The sequence below is a fragment of the Lolium perenne genome, chromosome 3 (assembly GCF_019359855.2).
Source record: "Lolium perenne isolate Kyuss_39 chromosome 3, Kyuss_2.0, whole genome shotgun sequence".
Classification (NCBI taxonomy): domain Eukaryota; kingdom Viridiplantae; phylum Streptophyta; class Magnoliopsida; order Poales; family Poaceae; genus Lolium; species Lolium perenne.
Window position 1 is genome coordinate 272,400,531 of NC_067246.2, and position 22,739 is coordinate 272,423,269.

The following is a 22,739-nucleotide window of genomic DNA, read 5'->3' on the forward strand; positions in this document are numbered from 1 at the left end:
GTGAAACCTTGGTTGCTAAGTGTTTTCCCATTTTGGAGTTGGCACCAAGGTGGCCCCATGGTGTAGATGTGTCGAGAGAGGGGTTTTCGGACAAAAAGAGGGGGTAATTGATGAAAAATGACCAAACCACCATGGATTGGGCCAAGATTTGGCACTCTTGTGAACCTTGTGATGTGAATCCTTGGTTTCTCAGTGTTTTCCCATTTTGGAGTTGGCACCAAGGTGGCCCCATGGTGTAGATGTGTCGAGAGAGGGGTTTTCGGACAAAAAGAGGGGGTAATTGATGAAAAATGACCAAACCACCATGGATTGGGCCAAGATTTGGCACTCTTGTGAACCTTGTGATGTGAATCCTTGGTTGCTCAGTGTTTTCCCATTTTGGAGTTGGCATCATGGTGGCCCCATGGTGTAGATGTGTCGAGAGAGGGGTTTTCGGACAAAAAGAGGGGGTAATTGATGAAAAATGACCAAACCACCATGGATTGGGCCAAGATTTGGCACACTTGTGAACCTTGTGATGTGAAACCTTGGTTGCTAAGTGTTTTCCCATTTTGGAGTTGGCACCATGGTGGCCCCATGGTGTAGATGTGTCGAGAGAGGGGTTTTCGGACAAAAAGAGGGGGTAATTGATGAAAAATGACCAAACCACCATGGATTGGGCCAAGATTTGGCACACTTGTGAACCTTGTGATGTGAAACCTTGGTTGCTAAGTGTTTTCCCATTTTGGAGTTGGCACCATGGTGGCCCCATGGTGTAGATGTGTCGAGAGAGGGGTTTTCGGACAAAAAGAGGGGGTAATTGATAAAAATGACCAAACCACCATGGATTGGGCCAAGATTTGGCACACTTGTGAACCTTGTGATGTGAATCCTTGGTTGCTAAGTTTTTTCCCATTTTGGAGTTGGCACCATGGTGGCCCCATGGTGTAGATGTGTCGAGAGAGGGGTTTTCGGACAAAAAGAGGGGGTAATTGATGAAAAATGACCGAACCACCATGGATTGGGCCAAGATTTGGCACACTTGTGAACCTTGTGATGTGAAACCTTGGTTGCTCAGTGTTTTTCCATTTTGGAGTTGGCACCATGGTGGGCCCATGGTCTAGATGTGTCGAGAGAGGGGTTTTCGGACAAAAAGAGGGGGTAATTGAAGAAAAATGTCGTAACCACCATGGATTGGGCCAAGATTTGGCACACTTGTGAACCTTGTGATGTGAATCCTTGGTTGCTAAGTGTTTTCCCATTTTGGAGTTGGCACCATGGTGGCCCCATGGTGTAGATGTGTCGAGAGAGGGGTTTTCGGACAAAAAGAGGGGGTAATTGATGAAAAATGACCAAACCACCATGGATTGGGCCAAGATTTGGCACACTTGTGAACCTTGTGATGTGAATCCTTGGTTGCTAAGTTTTTTCCCATTTTGGAGTTGGCACCATTTAAGGGATGCAGCAAAAAAAATTCATAATATTTTTCATAATTTGTATGAAACAATAAAATTGTAACTTTCTTCATAAATGATAGATCTTAGTTTACAGACATAGATGTAATGTGCATGAAGTAAAATTTGGAAATTATTATTTGTAAAAACCAGAATGCAATTTGAAACTTTGCATTGAAAATAATAATTACAAATATGGGACGTAAATTGCATTATTATGAGTTGGGACAACTTAATGGGCTTTCGGCCCATTTAATGATTAATGAATGCGTTGACTGGTACATTACGTGCGAGTAGTGCGGGGTGATTGGGTAGAAATAGTGCAGGTCGTGGACTCGTTGACCTAGTTCTCAACCTCCATCTTCCCACGTCCGCCACCCCCCACCTGAACCACCGTCCGCCGCCCCCGAGCTGAACCACCGTCCGGCACCCCGCACATCACCGACCCTCGGACGCACATCTCTGTCGCGGCCACCGTCGTCTGTGCATCGAGATCAAGATCTCTCCCGCGGCCACCGTGGGTGTCTGCTGCGGCCATCATCGTCTCTGCCGCGGACATCCTCGTATCTAGGGCGGCCACCGTCTCTGCCTCGACAAACGCAGGTATGCCGCGGCCACCATCATCTGTGACGCGACCATACTCTCTCTCACGGTCGCATCCTCCTCCCTCAACCCTAATTTCCTCACCACATGCGGTATAGATAGTCCTCATCACATGCAACACAAATGAACGATCCCGATAGTCATGTATCTCCACGAAATCATGCATGTTTGTCTATGTAACTGAGTCGTTAATTGATTTGTATTTACCCAGCCTCAGCTACTTACGACTTGATTCATATTGCTAGCTTGCACTTCATATATGTTAGCAGACGGAATACATCATTGTTATCACATGAAGTTCATACATGTTAGCAGACGAAGTACAGATGTGTTTTCACAGGAAGTTCATATATGATATGACATGAAGTTCAAATCTGTTATCACGTGAAGTTCGAATCTGCTGTCACATGATGTTGAAATCTGTTATGACGTAATTAAACCCGAGGGTATAGTGTATTAGTTTCATGTGATGCAGTTGTACAATTTTATTTCCTACCTCGTATTAATTTCATGTTGTTCAATTGGTCTGCAGGATGCAAGACCCGGATGGGGAGATTTTCTATGACATAATTAGGTGGCAGAAAGTCGTAGCAGCAATGACCGACGAGCAACGAGACAAATTACGCACTTGTGCTGTTGGCCGATGCATGATCCAAATTCCATCCAGAAAGATACGGCCACTATTGGTCAAATACATGATGCAGGTTTATGACGAGGAAAAGGGTAGGTTCATCATTGAACCTAGGGTGGGTGAAATATCGGCAACAAATGAGGATGTGGAATGCTTGCTAGGATTAGAGGATGAAGGCTTGTCGTCTGCTGATATTTTGGAAGAGGAAGGAGAAGAATGGAAAACAAACATACCTACTAGATTTCTTAGTAAAAAAACTGGCAATTTAGTCATGAAAGATATGATTAATGAAATCATTACATCTAAAGCCACAAATGACGACTTCCTTCGAAGAGCTGTCTTAATTCTTATAGGGCTTGTTCTAGCTCCTACTTCGACAGCTACGGTTTACAAGCCGTTCTATGCATTTGTGGAAACAATGTACAAGTTACACAACTTGAATTGGAACCAATTCACACTTGCATATGTCATCGAGCAGATCAGCCCTTCCCGGAGAGGAATATATGTTAGGCAGTGGCCGAAAGGCAATGTTGCAATTTTAGAGGTACATGTCCTTTAATGTTTTTTTTTGTATTTGTTGCAACATATACTAACTATCCTTTATATTTTTTTTACATGTAGTACTTGTATTGGGAGAAAGTGCAATCTCTTGATGAAATAGCACTTTATGCTCGCATCTCTTCACGCCCACTTATGATCAACTGGACAGAAGCTGTTGTAGCCTTGAGAGATAGCTATGATCAAGATAATGGCCGGGGCAAAGGTATCCTTAAGGTAAGCATACATATACCGGCCATTTCATTTATTATAGTTGTTTTGCATATAACTATGTACTGTCAAATATCGTATTGACATATTAAATTTGTTAATTTTAGATTGAAGATAACATCACAGAGGAATATAGGCGACAGTATGGGAAGAAAACAGATGGAAACAAAAACATGGGTGCAGAAATTAAAAAACCGGGTACTGGAAGGAGCAATGGAAAGGGCAATGGAAGGAGCACTGGGAAGGCTAGTAGCTCGAGAAAACCCGGCCCGTCGTGGGAAATAAAGATGGAAACCACCATGAAGAGGATGATGCAGGATTTTAAGAGGGAGATGATGGAAGAACTACCAGAGAGATGCGCGAAGGTGATTAGGCCGAAATAATTATGAACAACAAAGTTCACCATGTATTTAATTATTATTGCCATCCTAAAATTTGTTTCCTTGTTGCAGGATGTTGTCAAATTATTAAACAAATCAGGTGTTAGGTACAAGCCATTCGCGGAAACACTTTCAGATCAGTACTGTTATGACGAAGGCTGCGGATCTTACCTCAACGGAGTACCTGAACGGAAAGAATTTGTTTACGACAAAAAAAGTGACACCCGGAGTGTGTCATTACCTAAAGAAGATGTTGACAAGGTTAGTTTCACAACAAATAATGCAGATTAACATGCTTCCACTATTGTGAATATACAATCTACTGCTCACAATATACAATGTCTGTAATATTTTGGATATTTCACCTGCGTCACGTGCTTGTATGTTTCCTTTTCGTAGGTGTCGAAAGAGGACAATAAAGAAGAGGATTACATAACACCTGCAAGGACCAAGTGTGACTTCTTAGGGGATGGCACGCCAGACAATCCATGGCAAGTTGCTGAAGATTTTAAGGAGGCCTCTTCATCGGAGGTGCCATCAAATATTTTTGAACCTGCCCTCAAAAATATGAACAAAGAAGACGAACACAAAGAGGGTGCCTCAGAAGGATCAAAAAGCATCAACAGTGCAACCGGCAAGAATGAAGATGTAAATGGAAAGAGGAAGCGAAAGCTCCCTCTTAAACTGCAGTATCCTTATATCATTGAGAATCGAACGAAACGACAACCTCGAAAAAGCCAACTCCCGCAATAGGTACGCAACGGAAGTTATGTACTTAAATTTTTGATTACTAATCTGATACTAAACACAATGCATTTTGTGTGTACAGCTACTCCGTCCAGCAATGATGTTGAAATTCCGCAAGACTCTACTGCCTTAACAGCGGAACACATTGCAGCAGCAGAGATTTTTGTTCAACTCTGTTGCAAGAGTGAGGTAAATGGGAAAAAAATTATCTACAAAAATGATATTGGCGTCACGTTGACATCACAACGGCTTAAAGTGGTTCTAGACCATAAATGGTGTACAGATGATGTAAGTATATTGCTGACGATTCAACTATGCACATACTTTTAATGTATGAATTATGCACATGTATGTTTGTGTGTTAACTACACCAAACCTTTGTTTTTCAGGTTATCGATGCTTACATTGGAGATTTGTCTCGTCGTGTTGGGGATGATCGGTACTTATGTGCAGGGTAGAGGTCATCATTCCTACTAGAAGCACATCGCAAGGGCCACAAAACAAAAAAAAATAATAAGAACGATGATCACCTAGCTGTAAGAACTGGAACCATTCAACGAGTTATCGACGAATATTTTAGGCGGGAGAAGGTAAAGTATTCCATCAATATGACAAAATTTAGTAGTAATACTAATTTAAATTGCATGTACTGACAATTTTTCCTGTGACACAGGCATATTTTCTAGTTAACATATCGAACAATCACTGGACTACCGTGATCATGCACACACCCAAGCAAGAATTCCAAGTTCTTGACTCATTATTTCCATTAAATGTGACCATAGACACTGTCAGGGCTCTGGTACTGTTTCTTCTACTACATATTGTCTTCAAATTGCATGCGTACAGAAACATCTAATTATCTATATTTGTATAGAGACAACAAATTTCTGCTGACATCCAAGAGTACAACAAATCTACATTTGGATTTTTCCCTGATGTGATATCTTGGGATATAAAATCATACGATATGCCGCAGCAAACAGATGGGTCAGTACATGCAAACTACAACTAAATACATATTACGCTACTATTGCATGTACTAACTCAATGAACCGAATTAATTGTGCAGCAATTCATGTGGCTTATTTGTTCTTCAATGCATGGAACATTGGGATGGAGATAAATGGAATAAAGAAATATCACAGGTACTGATATTCTACATGGTGACCAAACACCTTTGTTCCGTGGTACATAAAATGAATAACCGATGCCTATTGTTTGCAGGAGATGATAAATGGATCAAGGAACCTCATTAACGCACAGATAGTTCTAGCAACTTCAAATCTGTTAGAGATGGTGAAAACGAAGGTTGTCCGGATCTCCAAGAGATTTACTAAGTAGATAAAGCTGCAGTGATCATAGGTTGGGTTTTAATCCCGTAGAAGGTTTCCCAGCTTGTGTCAATCTCGGCTTCTGTGATTGTATGACATTTAAGTACGGTTGGCAAGTACTGTGATTGTGTATGACATTTAAGTACGGTTGGAAAGTACTGTGATTGTGTGATTTTAAGTATTCATCTATATATTAAGCTACTAGTGTGATTGATCTATATATTAAGCTACTAGTGTGACACAAAAAAGTATGTTACCAAAATTTCAACAGCACTTATATGACAAATATGCATCAACCATAGTAGCATGGACAGACCATCTGTAATGCAGCCTGGCCTTGCGCCCCAGTACCCTGTCCGATGGATCCGTTTCACATAAAAGTATGTTACCAAAATTTCAACAGCACATAACTTTAAAACGAGAAAATTACAAAAAGCCACCACAATTGTGGCTAGGGTTTCAAAAAACCACCATCTTTCATATTTTTGACACACTAGCTATTGTAATGTACATACTGCTACATATTCAATCCATTATAACACATTGGCAAACAATGTAGCTACTAAACCATGCATTTCATAAGGAGTAACCAACACAACAGTTATTTCATAGAACAACACTTAGTACTTGGTCCACACAGTAGATCTCTCCACACAGTGATACAACATACATAGTACTTGGTTCAGTTACACAAATATCAGAGATAGAACATCTACTACATTTATTACATCAACATAGTGGCATGCTTCACTCCCAACTTGCACAAATCTCTTGTATGGCCTTCATCTTCTTCTGGTTTCTATCTCTAATATTGAAGAGATCTGCAATGTAATACTCCAGCTTCTTCTTCTCCTCCTTTAGAGTGGCAATCTGCAGCTCTGCCTTCTCCCTCATAACCTTCTCAAGTTCAGCAGCAGATTTTGCAACCATTGCTTCTTGCTCACTACTCAGGCTACCAAGTTGTTTATGCAGTTCAAGGTTTTTCTTTTCCAACTCCCTCTTCTCAAGCACTAGCTGGTAATTGGCAGTAGCATACTCTACATTACCAGAGATTCTGGTTTCCTTTTCCTCCTCAAATGAATGCCACAACTGGAGCAATGCATGTTTCAGAGATTGTGGCCACTCCTGATCCACCCAAAATACTGTCTCACAAATATTTTCCTGAAAATTATTTTTATTCCAAAATTTAGTACAAGTGTTGATGAAACAATGTGGCTCAAAAATATGGTGCTAAATATGACACAAGGTTTTCTATTGCTACATCCATCCACAACACAAGAACTGTCACAACATTTTCTCAATGCACAAGGATTTGTAAATGCACAAGATATTGAAGAGATGTTCCTACCTTGCATCCACAGCCCAAGAACCTCCGGCCCGTGTTCGTCCCCTCGAATGCCACATACTTGTGGCACGGCAAGTGATGGTGGCAGCGCTCCGGCCCAACATGAACACCGGCGTAATCCGGGTCATACACGGTCTCTGGGACCTAAATCACAAGATAAAATGCAACCAATTCGAATACAACAGAGTAAATCAACTAATTCCCAAATTTTACCAAACCCTAACCCTAGCTCAACACGTACCCGAGACGTTGGGCTCAGATCGGCCCCATGTGCGAACTCAGAGAGCAGACTGTCTTGGCTGCTGCTCTCACCGTCGTTCCACGACGGCATGGCGGCGGCGGCGTTCCTGCGACGGCGGACGTGCGACGGCGGCGGACGGGAGAAGGGGAGAAAAGAACAGACCGACCCAACGCACGGGCCTGCCGGGTCGTTTTGACCTGTCTAAGTTGCCACGTCAGCTTGACTACGGACCCCACCTGTCAATTTGATGCTTAACCCGCTAAACCGAGCTTATTTCGCGAAGTGGTGGGTATCTGTCACGCTGTTAGATCAAACTGTTGGTTTTCTGTCAAAAATATGAAAGGCGGTGGTTTTTTGAAACCCTAGCCGCAATTGTGGTGGGTTTTTGTAATTATCTCCTTTAAAACCCATGTCACCATTCCAACTCCACCTTCATATAACAGATCTTTAAATAACATAACTTTAAAACCATGGTCTGCCAACAATTTGTATGCATCAAAATTGTGAAATATCATCAGCATCAATTAATGTAGTAATAGCACCATCAAAATATCAGTATCATCAAAAATTTTCAAATACAACACATAATGAGCAATGACTACAACTTCATATAGCCAATGACTACATAACACATATCGGCATGCCAACTGAAGCTTCATAATGTTGTGCCAAGTTCGTCCTTCAAAATAAGTCATTCATCATCCTGACCTCCAAACATATGCGCAACATGCCTGCAATTAACAAAACAGATGATAAAGTAAATAACTAAAGTTTAAAAGGATGCATAAATAATTGATCGCCAGCAAAAATTTATACTCACCTAGGATTCAGGTCACACTTCAAGCTACGTTTGGTGTGTCCAGCCTTTTTGCATCTGCTACATCGAATCCCCCTACCCCGCTCGTCATATGATAATGGCCTTCCATTCATTGTCACGGGTCCTTGTCCATCATCTCTACGCTTTCGTTTCTTAGGCGCACCTCGAGCAGCAACTTGAGCAGGGTCACCCAATTCATTTACATTAGTATTCGGCGAGTTTGTGGGACGGTTGGGTACATTATCATACTCCATCTTGTTTGAAATAATGTCAGCATAAAATGCCTTGGTCCGCTCGAACAACAGTGGATCTTTGCATGCAACTTGCAATGCTTCAGCTTGTAACACATTCAACTCCGTAAATCTTTGTCGCTCCTCCGCTACGGGAAAACCCCAATCATATAGATCGCTCGTGCGCCTCGCTGGCAAGCCACCCCTAGCTTGTTTAGAGAATCGCAGAAGAACTAAACAACCCGGTATTTCATCCAAATCCAGCACATCAAGTACATGCAGAATATGCTTGCAAGGAAGTCCCCTCCGGATCATCCTTCGATAGCTGCACTCTACTAATTTATCCGAGTTGGCCGGTTTATAGTCAACATAAAACTTTGCATGCTTTCTCTTTTTCCAAGCAACAACAAACTGCATCTCACCTTCTGTTCCCTTATACTGATCTATAACCTCAATGCCTTCTATTTTATATATCTCTTGCTGCAATATATAAAAGTTTGCCGGAGTGAATACCTTTGCAGCAGCTCTCTCAATTCTCCTCAAATTGGTTACTGGTACAGGTGATTTCTGTGAACTGATGCAGTCATCTTTTGCCTCCGTCTCTCTAATGTGCACTATAGCATTCTCGTAGTGCAAAATCAAATCCACTAGTGTCATACCGTAGTCTAGGTGTAGGTGAAGACATGAGTTAAGACTTTCACTTCGCTGATTGCTTTTCATACCAAGCCAGAACCCCTCAGATAGGTACGCCGCTGCCCATAATATCCTCTTCTTGTACATTCTTTTCAGCCACGTTTGTGTTTTCTCCGTCTGCCATTTCTGGATAAAAGCGTGCCATCTTTCCTCGAATATATCCGGTGTGGTCGTGTAATACAACAGAGCCCGAAACTCACTCAACGACTTGAAACTTAGGTGCCGAGCCATGTTCTTTTCAATGTGCCATGAACAAATACGGTGCGACTGCTCCGGAAACACACTTCGAATAGCTCTAATCATCGCACTATCGGCATCGGTGATTATTGACTTGGGTTTCTGCTGCAACATAGCTTTCAAAAAAGTCTTCAGTAACCATACATACGTGCGTTCCTTCTCATCTGATAAGATGGCACACGCAAAAACTGCCGTCCTCCGGTGATTGTTAATTCCAACAAACGGAACAAATGGCATACCATATCGGTTCATCTTATATGTACTATCGAACACAAGTATGTCTCCATAATCATTGTAATCCTGCCGGGACTGAGCATCACACCAGAACAAGCTTTTCAAACGACCTTTACTATCAACGTCGTACTCAAAAAAAAATCAGCAAACTTCTTCCTCCGGTTCTCCATCATGGCAATGGCTGAGCTAGCATCACCACCTGCAAGTAACTTTCTCTTCTCCCTGCAGCACATGTTGTACAAGTCCTTCCTCGTAAACCCAACTGTGGTGTACCGACCATACTTGCTGAGGAAGGTATCCATGATCACATGCTTCCTAACCCCAGCTGCTGCCAATGCTAATATCTCCGCTTTCTGGAAATCTTTTATCCTCCTATGTGACCATAAAAATGGGCTCTCGCTCGGTTCTGCACACTTATGACTGTGCTTGTAAACAAATTTTGCAACTCGCCAAACCCCCGAACCTCTATCAAGCTTCACATCCAACTCCGCTTTACAATTGCAACGTGACAAAGGTCTCAACCTACGAGTGCGGTTGTCCATAGTTAGAAACTTGCTGTTACGTTTTCCTTCCCGAGAACACACAAACCGCCTTCTGCGAACTATTTTGTTAGCACCCTTAGTCTCTTTGAACTTGAACTTTCTTACACTGAATCCCTCTTGTCGAGCATATCCATTATAAAAAGTATAAGCAGCTGCCTCAGACACAAAGGTCTTCTCCATTACTTCCCAGTAAAACTTTCTCTTATCTTCTGTATCACTCTCATCTTCATCCTCTGATCCATTCTTTTTCTTACCAACTGAATTCACCTGCATGCACAATTGGATAACATTTAAAACAATTTTTTTAACGCCATGGCCGCGAGTCATACAACGAATAAATTCATAAATCTTACATGTCTTCTTCTAACAGGTTCTTCTATAGTCTCCAAGTCTGAATCACCGTAATAGTCGTAAGAAGAATTATCGCCAACTAAGACCTGACCAAACAAGAAATATTAACGGCCATGTCACGACTATATAAAATGCATTGTTGAGTTATTAAATATAAATTAAACATACATATCACCTAATAAAATTAAAATGCATACCTCATCAACAAAACCACAGTCCAATCTCTCGTCATCAGTTGGCTCCTCCACAACATCACTCTGAATCTAATGCATTTTAAACCATGTCAACATCAATTCACATTATCAGACATTCCATATTTTTATGCAATCACACAATTATTACTACAAACTCACATTATCAGTGTCAACATCTTCTTCTTGCTCTACATTATCATCTTCTACATCAACACCATCTGCATCCATCTATTAGCAAAAATAAGCACAATCAGTATTTAACTACTTACATGCAAGTACTAAATAAAACTAGTAGTTCCGTTTCACTCACACTTTCGTCGACATCATCGTCTCCACAACTTTGTTCATCTTCAGGAGGTGCATTATAGTTGGCAGACGAAATATTGAATTCCTCTTCATCTGTATTTCCGCTTTCGTACTCCATTGAACTTGCACTCAAATCTGAAACGTCCATCGCCTGTTCAAAGTAACAACCAAAATAAGTACATCTCAAAAAAGGAGCTCGAAACCCAAACCCTAACATCAACCAAATCATGAACATGCAATTACTTTTTACAATCAATTACCTACCACGAACCAACAATGATCCGCCAAACCCTAACGCCGCCTGTAGCAGCAGGAACAACCCGCGTGCGATCCTTGCCCAGCCTCCTCGTCACCGGATCCACCTCCCGCCTCCACGTCCGACCTTGCACAGCCTCCTCGTCGCAGGATCCGCTTCCCGCCTCCACGTCCGACCTTGCCCCAGACTCCTCGTCGCCGGATCCACCTCCCGCCTCCACGTCCGACCTTGCCCAGACTCCTCGTCGCCGTGCGCTACGCCTTGCCACCCCAACGTCGTCCTCCCTGCCGTCTCCCTCCCGATGGACAGAACCTTCCAAACCCTAACGAGGACGAGCTATGGCGCACACGAACGAAACCGCTACGCCTTGCCGTTCCCAACGTCGTCGTCCCTGCCGTCTCCCTCCCGATAGAACCTTCCAAACCCTAAGGAGAACCAGCAATGGCGCACACGCAAGGATTCAAATATTTTCCCCGTAACCACCGCCTATCGCCGGCATCAACTCCACCTGATCGACGTAATTTTCGGGTCCAACTCCGATTCTAATGACGTGGGGCCGGCGGAAACCGTCTTCACCTAAGATATGTACAATATCTACGTGGCATCCGATCATCTATGTGGAAAATGACGTGGAGTATAATTATACGCGACTAATACGGCCCCACCGTCTCGAACGGGTATCCCACCTGAACGTCGTTCACCAGGGGGGGGGGGACACCGGAGCACACCCCACAGAGTTTATTTCCTCAACCAAAGAATGAGGAGTGCTTCGGTGTCCCCCCTCAGCTCCATGGTTTCAAAAAATTGGAGCTGCTTCAGCTTTTTTAAATGATATGTGGAGCTGCTCCAGCTTTTGGTACAAATAGAATAGGAAAACACGAAGCGGCTGTTTATTTACGTCCTCCTACCACCGATAAGTGACTAAAACATTATGCACATGAGCACGTCTTATCTTTCTCCCCCCTCTCCTGGGCATGTTTCCCAACGCCCAGACTCTTCCCCGATTTGACTTCACCGTAACACGATTCACGCCTAACGCCACTGAATCGAGGCCGCCAGCGAACGAATCAACGTACCTTTCACCGGAGTCAAACTTGTCCGATTCGTTCTCGCTGTCGCGCAAATCGAGTTGCTCCTCGCTGCCGATGCCGCCAGAAGCTTGTTGTGGCAGCTCAACCAACTTCGTCTTTGGTGAGGCGGTGTGGAAAAAGAAAAGGGGGTGTTATCCATTACGTCCGGGAGCATTGGCAAATCGGGGAAAAGTCTGTGCGTTGAGAAATATGCCCGAGAGAGGAGGGGGAGAAACATAAGACACTTGTAACATTTTGGTCACTTGCCGGTGGCAGTGGAATGTAAATAAACTTACTCCATATTTTCTGTTCCGCGAAACCAATTTCTCGTATTTGTACAAAAACTGAAGCAGCTCCACAGATCATTAATTTTTTTTAAAAACAACTTCAACTTCTTGAAACCATGGAGTTAAGGGGGGGACACCGAAGCACTCCTCCCAAAGAATAGGATTTTTATTGTGCCACCAAACTACAGTCTAAAAATAATATATTTCCATTTTACTTCCTGAACCAAACAACCGCAAGTTAAGAAAGCCCGTCTCATATAGATTTGTGCATTGAATGGAAGCTAGCTAATGTTATGGTCGGTCTGACCTATACACGCAAGAAGCGCACTAGTGGCTAGTTGTGGGCTTAGCCCAAGTAAATTAGGGGCTTAGCCCAAGTAAATTAGGGTTTAGAGGAGGCCGTCCTCCTATATAAACACTTGTACCCCTTCGTGATTAAGCAGACAAATATTCAGTATCATACTGTCTCGTCTCCTGAAGGGAGACGGGAGACCCCTGCGCCCCGCCGCACCTAACCCTAGCCGCCGCCTCCTTCCTCCGCGACGGCGCCCAGCCGCCGGCGCCGAGTCCTTCCGCCTCCTCGCCCGCACTTCCACCCCTACAACCTCCGCTCTAGACCCGGTAGAACCCTAGCCCCTACCACTTTGGTATCAGAGCTCCATCAGCGCTACTCCCTCCTAGAGCAAGAACAATAGTGTAGCCGGACGGCTATAGTAGTTTTTCACGTTATGTAGAGTCAACTTATAGCTAGCACGTACGATAGTTGGCTATAAAAGTGTACTACTTTTACAATATATGGTCCACCTTTTAGTCTTACAAAGTGCCTAATCACGTGCTAAAGCTGGCTCTTGCATGTGAGCCCACTTCTCTTCTCTCACCTAATCTCTCTGATCCAACTAAGCAAATATATGATATTTTATGTCTTATAGCTTGTTGACTGGATTTTATTGTACTTGCTCCTAGGCGAGCCCTGAGCCATGAATTAGCGTGCTCGTACGATGGAGAAAGTGCTTGCGCACCTCCTCGATCACAGCGTCCACAATCTCTCGATGCAGTTACTACCTTCATTTCAAGGAATAAGGCGCATGCGTATTTTAAGACGAACTTTGATCATAAAAATTAAGCAACAAAATCTTAATTATATTATATGTAATTAGTATCGTTGGATGCGTATTGAAAAGAAATTTTTAATAATATTAATTTTATATAAACAATGTTTATCTATTTAAAGTAATTCTTGATTAAACAAAAAGCATATAAAGCGATGACGTCTTATTTCTTGAAACAGAGGTGGTAGAATATTGAGCTACTCTCAAGTAGGCATCAGACATGCACATTTTGGATTATAATCTACTGTCTGCACAAGGTTCATAAATGTCCTTCATCCAAGACAGAGGGCAATCACACTTAAAGTGCATGAGTTGGACCCCGAGAGGTTTGAATTGTCCAAAGCATCGAGATGTGGTTAGCAACCTCGTTGCATCTACCACCTGCCAGATTTTTTGCTTGCAAGAAACAATCCAAAATGTTGATCCATTCACTGTCGCCCACCTGGGGGGTGGGGGCATATGCTAAGGCAATTTGCCCAAAGGCGAGCTGGTGGAACAAAGGGAGGATTACTACTGTTGTGGGATGACAATCCCCGTTCAACTTTCCAACTTCATGGTCGTCTCTCAAAACGTATCGAGAATCGCAACCTTTTACGTAGTTGTCTAGCGGTTGGAAGACACATCGAGGAACTTTATTACCCAACATGGATGTGAGCGTAATCTCAGAATTGAACCGCCATTGCCATAGGGTGGATACAGTTTCACCTTGATTTCGTGTATTGAGCCTTTTATCGTTTGTTGTACCCATACGTTGGATGTTTATCGAATGTGCGCATCTTAGTTATGCAGATGCTTGGCATAATACTTAAATCTTTTAAGGAATAGACCCCCTTTAGCAACAAAAAAATCTACACATTTCACTCTTTATTCTAAAGGTGCGAGTGAGCATTTGGTGCACATGAGCACCTGTGCTCTCAGTTTTTTAAATATTTTAAAAAATTATGTATCTGTATTTTAAAAAATCATCATATTTATTCCATGAATGCATATATATGTTCCGAATACTTGTGAAAAGTTTTGGTAAAAGTTGCATTGTATTTTGAGCTACAGGGAAAAAACCAAATTCATGGCTATATTTGTCGGAAATTTATCTTTTTTTGTATAGCTCAAAATATAACATATTTTTCTCTAAAACTTCTACCGTATCTTCAAAATGTTTATATGTATGTAGATATTAAATTTCAGTTTTTTGGAATTCATATAAGATGATTTTATAGCACCAGAAGCATTGATGCTCATGTGCTAAACACTACTAGAAAAAAGCCTATAGGTGGAAGAAACACTGCCGGCGCACCACACACTGAACGCACAGGTGGCATGTGGTGCTGTCGCACCACTTTTCAGCCGCGCCGGCGATGCAGGCTTACTGCTGGCGCACCATCGAAAAACACGCGCCGGCGACTGTTTCTGGCATGGGCTCGTTTGCTCCGGGCCAGGCCCAAGAAACACTGCCGGCGCACCAGCCCAGAAGCGCGCCGGCGGTAATTTTCTATTGTCGGCGCGCCCCTGGGCTGGTGCGCCGGCAGTCTTTCTTGGGCGTGGCCCAGAGCAGATATAGCCGGATGGGCTACATATTGCCGGCGCACTCAGGTCCAGATGCGCCAGCAGTAATCTGGGAGTCATTTTTCAGCCACCAACTAGCACTCACTCACCCACACACTACACTTCCCTCCTCCACACAAACTCGATCCTTCTCCCAACCTAGCTCATTTTTGCCCATCTCTACCCCCAATTTGGCCAATTTTACCAAACAAAATCATATTTTTTGAGAAAATCTTCCCTTCCTACATGCATCTCCCACATCCCCCTATGTAGATCTAGATCTACTATCCTGCATTGACCGCTCAATCTAGATCTAGATCTAGAAAGTCGGCTTTCATACGCCGTGGTCGCGGCGCGACGTCTCGATCTCGTCGACGAATATATCAAACCAATAGGTGATTAATGAACAAATTGAGGAATGAAATCGACGTATATTGGACATTTGAAGCAAAGTTCTCGTGTGTGGCATATATATATGTTGTGTTTGTGCTTGTGTGTGTTGGCGTTGAAAATGAGTTGCCAACGTTGCGCCGAAATGTTGATTCGTTAAGTTTCCGTTTCGGCACATTTCTGGCGCTCCTATGTCCTACCGTGTAGGAATGTCATGCCGAAATTTTCCGTGAAAACTACCGACGGATGCATGGTTGTAATCAATTATATAATCTTACCGTGCAGGCGATAATGGTTATCGAGATGAGTGAAAGCGTCGTGATGAGATATCTGAAACACGCTATCATCGACATGTATGAAAATAACCGCACGGAGGTATTGTGTCCGTGCCGAAGATGCAAACTAGGAAAATGGTTTGACCCCTATTCAGGCAAATTACAGGGGCACCTGCTCACTAATGGTTTCATGCATGGACACACTCAATGGATGAGTGATGATGGCGCGAAGGTCAATGGGGCGACGGCAACAGATGGCAATGGCCGGCAAGAAGGAGGGCATCATGATATTGATGACGATGAAGAGTTTGTCGCACAGGACGATAACCTTGACGACGACAATAACCTTGACGACAACGAAGAGGTGTTGCTAGCTTCAGTCGTGTGGGACCCTCATATTCAAGATCTGCTTCTCGAAAAGACGAAAGGCTCCAAGTGGAAATCAAAGCTTGAGCAACTGGAGACAGACTCGAATACTCCGTTGTATGACTCAGGTCACGGGTTGGGGGAGTCCCGCTTGAGGTTACCGCTCGATGTGCTGCAGATGAAGGCGAAACACAGATGGACGGACACAAGCGTCGATGACATTCTGGAATACGTGAAAGATCTACTTCCTGCCGGGAACACATGTCCTGGTAGTCTAGCCGAGGCCAAGAGAATCACGTGCCCTCTCGACTTACCCCACGAAAAGTATCACGCCTGCATCAACGACTGTATCATGTATCGCAAGGAACACGTGGACAAGACCAAATGTCCCGTGTGTGACGCTGAATGGTACAAGAAAGGGAAGAAGAAAGCTCCTCGGAAAGTTGTGTGGTACTTCCCGCTCGCCCCCGGCTGCAACGGTTCTACGCGGACCGCAAGGAAGCAATCCGTTCGGAAACCAGAGCATCACACATAGAACATGGCTCGTGTTTGTATGGATCTACAACCTCCCACCCTGGCTGTGCATGAAGAGGAAGTACATACATATGAGTATGCTAATTCAAGGGCCGACACAGCCAGGAAACAATATCAACATGTATCTGGAACTATTAAAGGAGGAGCTTGAAACATTGTGGGCGGAGGAAGGGGTAGATACATGGGACGCCGTCGCGGAAGAATATTTCCCTTTGAGAGCCGCGTTGATCACGATGGTGCAGGACTACCTCGGATACGGTTATATTTCGTGCCAGGTGTGTGATACGTCTCCAACGTATCTATAATTTCTTATGTTCCATGCTAGTTTTATGCCAATAGCTACATGTTTTATATGCACTTTATATCATATTATGGCATTTATTAGACTAACCTATTAACAAGATGGCACAGTGCCAGTTTCTGTTTATTATGTATGTTTATTGCAGAAAAGTCCCAAAAACCAAAGTGCTCGGAAAAATCCAGAAAAATCACACAAATTCTATTTCGCCAGAAGACACACGGAGCCAGAAGGGCCAGGCCAGAGGAGGCCTACGGCCTCCTCCCCATCAGCTGGCGCGGCTAGGAGGGGGCGGCGTTGCAATATGGGGTGGGCCCCTTGGGCACCCCCTCGCGCCGCCCTTTCGCCTATATTAAGCTTCGTCCCTGAAAACCCTAGGGGGATCGACGATTTCTCCAGAAGAGTTCCGTAGCTCCGCCGCCACCAAAAAACCCTAATTCGGGGGACAGAAGTCTCTGTTTCGGCACCCTGCCGGGACGGGGAATTGCCCATGGAGCCATCTCTATCGACTCCATCGCCATCTTCATCGCCGTTGTTGTCTCCCATGATGAGGAGGGAGTAGTTCTCCCCCGAGGCTGAGGGCTCTACCGTTAGCTATGTGGTTCATCTCTCTCTCCCATGGTGTGATCTTTATGTGATCATGAGCTTTGTAATCTAGTTGAATATGTAGATGTTACTCTTGTATATTATGCACTCTAGAGGTTACTTTAATATGAACTCCGGAGTCACTCTCCACGGTGTGATGGTGACAGTGTGCGCATCGTGTGTGATTCCTTTATGACGTTGTGGAGCTTGTTTACTCCGGCTTGAGGTGTGCTTTTGCAGCCCTACACAATGAATGGTGTTTGTTATCCAACAAGAGAGTGTTTGAGAGTAGCATTTATTTATTCAATTATGTGATCATTGTTGAGAGTGTCCACTATTGAAAGTATGATCCCTAGGCCTTGTTTCAAAGCATTGAAACACCGTTTCCAACAAGTTCTGCTACATGTTCGCTTGCTGCCATTTTTATTTCAGATTGCAATTACTACTTATAATCATCCATATTACTTGTATTTCACTATCTCTTCGCCGAACTAGTGCACCTATACATCTGACAAGTGTATTAGGTGTGTTGGGGACACAACAAGAGACTTCTTGTATCTTAATTGCAGGGTTGCTTGAGAGGGATATCTTTGACCTCTACCTCCCTGAGTTCGATAAACCTTGGGTGATTCACTTAAGGGAAACTTGCTGCTGTTCTACAAACCTCTGCTCTTGGAGGCCCAACACTGTCTACATGAATAGAAGCGTGCGTAGACATCAAGCTATTTTCTGGCGCCGTTGCCGGGGAGGTAAGGTAAAAGGTATCCACATCCTCCGACTACTAAGCTATTTCCTAGCACTGTTGCTAGTGTGTGAGTGCTCGAAGCTATTTCCTTTAGATTCTGCAATTATATCTTTTTGTTTCTTGTTTTTTATTTCACTAGTTAGGCTTAATGGAAAGCAACAAAAAAATTAGAGATCTTTATGAAATTTATATTGAATTAGGACATGATGCTTTTTAAGAGAAAATTAAAAAACCTATGGAAGTTTTTCTGCATAATAGTGGTAGTAATGTTATTAGTATAAATTTTTTGGACACCATTATTTTTAATGCTATGGAAAAACCCAAGCTTGGGGAAGCTAGTTTATATAAAAATAATCTTTTTTGCTCCTCAGCTTCGGATGAAGTATTTTGCCTTGATAATGCTTTGTCTCCAATATGTGGTAATTCGAATGATGCTTGTGATATTTTCAGTCCATCTACTATTGAGGATAAATTTCATTATGATTATTCTATGCCTCCAATTTATGATGATTAAAATGATGGATGTGATAGTTTTACTCCCACTATTACTAATAAATTGATTATGCTTGTGTGGAGAGTAATGATGCTTTTATGCATGTGGACCATGATAAGAATGCTTTGTGTGATAGCTATATTGTTGAGTTTATCAATGATACCACTGAAAATTATTATGAGAGAAGGAGACATGATTTTATATATCTCAATAATATTAAGTCACCTCTCTTTTTGTTGAAAATTTTGAAGTTGCACTTGCTTTGTCTTTCTATGATAGTAGCTTCATGCTTCAATAATTTGTTTTCTTACAAGATTCGTTTGCATAGAAAGTGGATTAGACTTAAATGTGTTTGGTATTTGCTTTTTGGTGCTCTCTTATATTCAACTCTCATCTTTATAAGAGCATCATGAAAATTATCATGGCTAGCTAAAAGGCTTTAAAGAAAAGCGCTCTTGGGAGACAACCCATTGTTTTATTTCTGCAATTTAGTTTTATTTTTTAGTCAAGGTACTGCCTACTACTGTAGCAATACCTTTGTATCTTTATTTTCTTGCATTGTTGTGCCAAGTAAAGTCTTTGATAGAAAGTTGATACTAGATTTGGATTTCTGCGCAGAAACAGATTTTTAGCTGTCACGATTTTGAGTTTTTCTCTCTGTAGAAAAATATTAAAATCCTAAAAAAATTCATGAGTAATCCTCAGATATGTACGCAATTTTCATTCAACTGGAGCTTTTCCATCTGAGCATGTAAGTGCCTCGAAAAAAATCGTCTTTACGGACTGTTCTATTTTTGACAGATTCTTCCTTTTATTTCGCATTGTCTCTTTTACTATGTTTGAGTGGGTTTCTTTGCTCCATTAAATTTCAGTAACCTTGGGTAATGTCCAGAAGTGTTGGGAATGATTGTGTCCTTGCTGAACATGTGAATTTTTGATTATGCACTAACCCTCTAATGAGATTGCTTTGAGTTTGGTGTGAAGGAAGTTTTCAAGGATCCAGAGAGGAGGATGATATAATATGATCAAGAAGAGTGAAAAGTCTAAGATTGGGGATGCTCCCGTGGTTCATCCCTGCATATTTCAAGAAGACTCAAGCGTCTAACTTGGGGATGCCCAAGGCATCCCCTTCTTCATCAACAACTTATCAGGTCACCTCTAGTGAAACAATATTTTAATTCTGTCACATCTTATGTGCTTTATTTGGAGCATCTGTGTGCTTTTATTTTCGTTCTGTTATTTTCATTCTCTGAATAAATCGGATCCTAACATGCTTGTGTGGGAGAGAGACACGCTCCGCTTTTTCATTTGAACACTGGTGTTCTTCGTTTTAGTTTTAATGTTCATGGCAAAAGCTGAAAGCCGCTGCACTTATTGCTATTTGGTGGGAAATAGAAAATGCTTCATGTGGTAGTTGGTATATTGTCTTGAATAATTTGATACTTGGCAATTGTTTTGAGCTCTCAAGTAGATCATGTTTAAGCTCTTGCATCATGTAGTTTGAACCTATTAGTGGAGAACTACCGTAGAGCTTGTTGAAATTTGGTTTGCATGATTGGTCTCTCTAAGGTCTAGATATTTTCGGGTAAAAGTGTTTGAGCAACAAGGAAGACAGTGTAGAGTCTTATAATGCTTGCAATATGTTCTTATGCAAGTTTTGATGTACCGATTTATACTTGTGTTTGCTTCAAACAACCTTGCTAGCCAAAGCCTTGTACTGAGAGGGAATGCTTCTCGTGCATCCAAAACCTTGAGCCAAAACCTATGCCATTTGTGTCCACCATAACTACCTACTATGTGGTATTTTTCTGCCATTCCAAGTAAATACTTCATGTGCTACCTTTAAACAATTCAAAACTTTATTACTCCTTATTTGTGTCAATGTTTCATAACTCATGAGGAAGTATGTGGTGTTTTATCTTTCAATCTTGTTGGGTAGACTCTCACCAATGGACTAGTGGCATATACATCCGCTTATCCAATAATTTTGCAAAAAGAGCTGGCAACGGGGTGCCCAGCACCAATTAATTAACTTTCATTAATAATTCTGTTCACATGTTTTGCCCTGATTTATCAGTAAGCAACTTAATTTTGCAATAGGCACTCCTCCATGGTATGTGAAATGTTGGAAGGCACCCGAGGATTCGGTTACCCATGGCTTGTGAAAGCAAAAGGTTGGGAGGAGTGTCATCTATAAATAAAACTAAAATACATGTGTAAACAAAAGAGAAGAGGGATGATCTACCTTGCCGGTAGAGATAACGTCCTTCATGGGAGCCGCTCTTTGAAAGTCTGTTTGACAAGGGGGTAAGAATGCCCACTATCATTCGTTGACAACAACAAACACCTCTCAAAACTTTATTTTTATGCTCTCTTTATGATTTCAAAACTTGAAAAGCTCTAGTACATGATTTAATCCCTGCTTCCCTCTTCGAAGGGCCTTTCTCTTACTTTATGTTGAGTCAGTTTACCTACTTCTTTCTGTCTTAGAAGCAAACACTTGTGTCAACTGTGTGCATTGATTCTTACATGCTTGTTTATTGCACTCATCATATTACTTTGTGTTGACAATTATCCATGAGATATACATGTTGAAAGTTGAAGGCAATTGCTGAAACTTAAATCTTCCTTTGTGTTGCTTCAAAACCTTTTATTAAGAATCTATTGCTTTATGAGTTAACTCTTATGTAAGACTTTTTGATGCTTGTCTTGAAAGTACTATTCATGAAAAGTTTTTGCTATATGATTCAGTTGTTTAGTCATTATCTATTTGTTAGCAAACTATAGACCATTGCTTTGAGTCACTTCATTCATCTCATATGCTTTACAATAGTATTGATCAAGATTATGTTGGTAGCATGTCACTTCAGAAACTATTCTTGTTATCGTTTACCTACTCGAGGACGAGTAGGAACTAAGCTTGGGGATGCTTGATACGTCTCCAACGTATCTATAATTTCTTATGTTCCATGCTAGTTTTATGCCAATAGCTACATGTTTTATATGCACTTTATATCATATTATGGCATTTATTGGACTAACCTACTAACAAGATGCCACAGTGCCAGTTTCTGTTTATTATGTTTGTTTATTGCAGAAAAGGCCCAAAAACCAAAGTGCTCGGAAAAATCCAGAAAAATCACAGAAATTCTATTTCGCCAGAAGACCCACGGATCCAGAAGGGCCAGGACAGAGGAGGTCCATGGCCTCCTCCCCATCAACTGGCACGGCCAGGAGGGGGGCGGCGCCGCCCTATGAGGTGGGCCCCTCGGGCACCCCCTCGCGCCGCCCTTTCGCCTATATTAAGCTTCGTCCCCAAAAACCCTAGGGGGATCGATGATTTATCCATAAGAGTTCCGTAGCTCCGCCGCCACCAAAAAACCCTAATTCGTGGGACAGAAGTCTCTGTTTTGGCACCCTACCGGGACGGGGAATTGCCCCCGGAGCCATCTCCATCGACTCCATCGCCATCTTCATCGCCGTTGTTGTCTCCCATGATGAGGAGGGAGTAGTTCTCCCCCGAGGCTGAGGGCTCTACCGGTAGCTATGTGGTTCATCTCTCTCTCCCATGGTGTGATCTTTATGTGATCATGAGCTTTGTAATCTAGTTGAATATGTAGATGTTACTCTTGTCTATTATGCACTCTAGAGGTTACTTTAATATGAACTCCGGAGTCACTCTCCACGGTGTGATGGTGACAGT